General features: G+C 39.2%; 1 non-coding gene across 1 annotated transcript; it reads right to left on the bottom strand.

Annotated features, from left to right (window-relative positions):
- Positions 1–395: 395 nt before the first annotated feature.
- Positions 396–499, bottom strand: LOC127903846 (small nucleolar RNA R71). The gene has a single exon (XR_008056729.1). It is a non-coding gene; the product is annotated as a small nucleolar RNA R71 (small nucleolar RNA).
- Positions 500–4795: the final 4296 nt, after the last annotated feature.

The raw sequence follows: 4795 nt of genomic DNA, 5'->3' as shown, positions 1-4795 counted from the left end.
TTAAAAATAAAATGGATTTACAAGCACCACAGGAGAGGCCATTTAAGGACTATTTTAGTCCCTTAGCTAATTTGAGCACGTCATGCATAAGATACCCAAATGTAGCTGCTAGGAGTTTTGAATTAAAACCTAGTGTGTTAAATTGTCTCCCTACATTTTATGGCCTAGAAAATGAGGATCCATATAATCATTTGAATGATTTTCATGCCATTTGTCAAACATTCAAATATGAGAATTTTTCAGATGATGATGTTAAACTTAGACTATTCCCATTTTCTTTAAAAGATAGAGCTCGTTCATGGTTAAATACTTTACCTGCTAATAGCATTTCATCATGGGAACAAATGGTAACGAAATTTTTGAATAAATATTTCCCAGTGCATAAAACCAACGCTATTCGCAGGGAAATCTCGGAGTTTACCCAGAGAGAGGACGAGCAATTTTTTGAAACATGGGAGCGATTCAATGGGCTACTCTTGAAGTGTCCACATCATGGGTACGAGAAATGGCATCAATGCCAATACTTTTTGGAGGGATTACAACCAAATGTGCAAGAATGGCTAATGGCAACAAGTGGAGGAGAGCTAATGTCAAAAAGTGCGTCAGAAATTTGGGAATTCTTCCAGCGACAAGCGGACAATTCCCAACAACGGAGTCGATCACTCAGGAATACTAGAAGGATTAAAGGAGTGAATGAGGTTCACATTGGCGAGTCAACTTCGGGAATCAAAGAAGTCAAGGAGATGGTTGAAGGTCTTGCTCGACAAATAGCATCATTATCGACTGCTAAATCAACAGAACCACATGACCATGACTCATACTCAGATCAAGCCAATGCCATAGGTGTAATGAGAAAGCCATCAAATTACAACCCATACTCCAACACATATAACCCTGGATGGAGAGATCACCTTAATTTTTCATGGTCTCAAGGATTCCAACAGAATGGACCAGCAGCTCCAGCTCCACCAATGCAACAAATTTCTCAAACTCCTCAAGCCTCTCAGCCACCATTTAGACCATACAATCAGAACCAGAATTACTCTCAGCCCAGACCATGGGAGGATTCATTCCAGAATCTTAAGAATCTTACTCACTCCACGATTGAGCAACAGAACCGCACCATTGATGGACTACGAAATGAGTTGAGAGCAGGCTTCAACTCACAAGCTCAATCAGTTTCAAGCCTCGAGAAGATGGTGGGACAACTTGCTTCTTCAGTTCAGACCTTGGCAATGACCGTTGAGAAAGGTAAGTTTCCAAGTCAACCAGTGCCTAACCCTAAAGGAGTGCATGAAGCAAGTACCAATTCACCACAGCAGCATGGAGAAGTCAAAGCAGTAATGACCTTGCGAAAAGGAAAAGAAGTCGACAACAAAGTGGAGATGCCGGTGACAAAAGAAAATCAAATTGTACCTGTGAATGTTGAGGAATCATCACCGGAGGAGAAAGAAGAAACCAACCCACGAGAATACGTTCCGAAAGCTCCATTTCCTCAGAGGTTAGCGAAAGGCAAGAAGGGAAAATCCACAGGTGAGATTCTCGAAATCTTCAAACAAGTAAGTGTTAACATCCCTTTGCTTGATGCTATTAAGCAAGTTCCATCTTATGCCAAGTTTCTTAAAGACCTTTGTACTAAAAAGAGAAATATGCATGTTCAAAAGAAGGCATTTTTAACAGAAAACGTTAGTTCTATACTCCAACATAAAATTCCTTTAAAATGCAAAGACCCAGGCTCCCCCACTATCTCATGTAGTATAGGGAACCACACAATTGAGAATGCTTTGTTGGATTTAGGAGCTAGTGTAAATCTTTTGCCTTACTCTGTATTCGTGAAACTTGGACTGGGAGAATTACACCCAACTCCAGTGGTGTTACAGCTTGCAGATCGGTCCACGAAAATACCTCGTGGTATTGTGGAGGACGTGCTTATCCAGGTAGACAAATTTTATTTTCCTGTTGACTTCATTGTAATTGACACTCAACTAATACAGGATTCAAGGAAGCACATCCCCATTATTCTAGGCCGACCTTTCTTGGCAACTGCGGATGCTCACATTCAATGCAGGACTGGAAATATGCAGTTGTCCTTCGGCAACATGACTATGGAGCTAAACATTTTCAACATTGCCAAACAACCTTACAGTGTAGATGATGGAATTGTTGATGTGGATTTAATTGAAGCATTAGTTGATGATACTTTTGTTTCAAACCTTAGTGATGATCCTTTACAAACATGTTTAACTCACTTTGGTTTTGATTTTGATATTGACAGATCGGTTGATGAGGTCAACGCCCTGCTTGACTCAGCACCATCTATGGACACTAATAAATGGAAGTCAAGAGTTGAGCAACTAGCACCATCAGAGAAGCAACTCATTCCATCATCAGAATCACCACCGAAACTCGAGCTCAAACCATTGCCCAACACTTTGGAATATGCATTTTTGGGAAAAGAAAGTACTCTGCCGGTAATCATCTCATCATCCCTCAATGATGAACAAAAAGGTAAGTTGTTGGATGTTTTAAAAGAGCACAAAGGAGCATTAGGATGGACCATAGCAGACATTAAAGGTATAAACCCAGTAGATTGCATGCATTACATTCACCTTGATGAAAATGCTAAAACTACTAGGGAGATGCAACGTCGGTTAAATCCTAACATGAAAGAAGTTGTTAGAACTGAGGTCCTTAAGCTATTAGATGCAGGTATCATTTACCCAATTTCTGATAGTTCATGGGTCAGTCCTGTACAAGTTGTCCCTAAAAAGTCAGGAGTCACAGTAGTTACCAATGCTGATAATGAATTGATACCCACTAGAGTGACTACAGGATGGCGTGTATGCATTGATTATAGAAAATTGAATTCTGTCACACGTAAAGACCATTTTCCTTTACCATTTATTGATCAAATGCTTGATAGATTAGCAGGCCATGAATTTTACTGCTTTCTAGATGGTTACTCAGGATATAATCAGATTCCCATAACACCAAAAGATCAAGAGAAAACTACTTTCACTTGCCCTTTTGGCACATTTGCATATAGGAGAATGCCATTTGGATTATGTAATGCACCTGCTACATTTCAACGATGCATGTTGAGCATTTTTTCTGATATGGTGGAACGATTCCTTGAAGTCTTTATGGATGATTTTTCTGTCTTTGGTGACTCGTTTGATCAATGTTTACATCATCTAACACTAGTTCTGCAGAGATGTATCGAGAAGAACTTGGTCTTAAATTGGGAGAAATGCCATTTTATGGTAAAACAAGGTATTGTTCTCGGTCACATCATTTCGAGTAAAGGTATTGAGGTTGACAAAGCCAAGGTGGATCTCATTTCTAATCTTCCTCCACCCAAAACAGTCAGAGAAGTAAGATCTTTCCTTGGGCATGCTGGTTTCTATAGACGTTTCATTAAAGATTTTAGTAAAGTTTCTAGACCCTTATGCAATTTGCTTGCTAAGGATGTACCTTTTGTCTTTGATGATTCATGTCTTGTTGCGTTTGAAAAATTAAAGCATTTGTTGACATCATCACCCATCATTCAGCCCCCGAACTGGAAATTACCATTTGAGCTCATGTGTGATGCATCTGATTATGCAGTAGGAGCAGTATTAGGACAAAGAGTTGATCGAATTCCCCATGTTATTTACTATGCTAGTATGACATTAAATGATGCACAGTTGAACTATTCAACTACTGAAAAAGAAATGCTAGCAGTAGTGTTTGCATTAGAAAAATTTCGATCATATCTCATTGGTTGTAAAATAATTATATTCACAGATCATGCTGCTCTTAAATATCTTCTCACAAAGAAAGATGCAAAAGCCAGACTAATTCGTTGGGTGTTACTTTTGCAGGAATTTGACTTGGAATTCAAAGATAAGAAAGGGTCAGAAAATGTTGTGGCGGACCATCTCTCTCGTCTTCACTTTGACACAATTACAGAGCCATTAATATTAAATGAGTCATTTCCAGATGAACAATTAATGAGTGTGGAAGTATTACCTTGGTATGCTGATATAGTTAATTATCTTGTTACAGGTAAACTTCCAGAGCATTGGACCAAGCAAGACAAGATCAAATTCTTTGCGGAAATAAAGAATTTCTTTTGGGATGACCCGTATTTGTTCAAGTATTGTGCAGACCAAATTGTTAGACGATGTGTCCCAGAAAATGAAATTCAGAATATCCTTTCATTCTGCCATGAACAAGCTTGTGGAGGCCATTTCAGTGCTAAGAAAACAGCGACTAAAGTTTTACAATGTGGTTTCTATTGGCCAACACTATTTCGAGACGCTTACACTTTCTGTTCTTCATGTGATAGGTGTCAACGAATGGGAAGCATTACACGAAGGAACATGATGCCACTAAATCCAATTTTAGTGGTTGAGATTTTTTACGTATGGGGTATCGACTTCATGGGACCCTTTCCCCCTTCTTTTGGCCATCAATACATATTGGTTGCTGTTGACTACGTATCAAAATGGGTAGAAGCAATTCCATGTAGGACCAATGATCACAAGGTGGTGATAGGATTTTTGAAAAGCAACATTGTCTCGCGCTTTGGATTCCCTCGAGCAATAATCAGTGATGGTGGTGCCCACTTTTGTAACAAAGCATTCAAAGCTCTTTTGACAAAGTATTCAATCACACACAAAGTGGCAACTCCGTATCATCCGCAAACCAGTGGCCAAGTTGAGATATCCAATCGAGAAATAAAGCACATATTAGAAAAGACGGTGAGACCGGACAGAAAAGATTGGTCATTTAGACTTGATGATGCCTTATG

This window comes from Citrus sinensis, chromosome 1 (assembly GCF_022201045.2).
Source record: "Citrus sinensis cultivar Valencia sweet orange chromosome 1, DVS_A1.0, whole genome shotgun sequence".
Classification (NCBI taxonomy): domain Eukaryota; kingdom Viridiplantae; phylum Streptophyta; class Magnoliopsida; order Sapindales; family Rutaceae; genus Citrus; species Citrus sinensis.
This window is presented reverse-complemented; position numbering and strand designations above follow the sequence as displayed.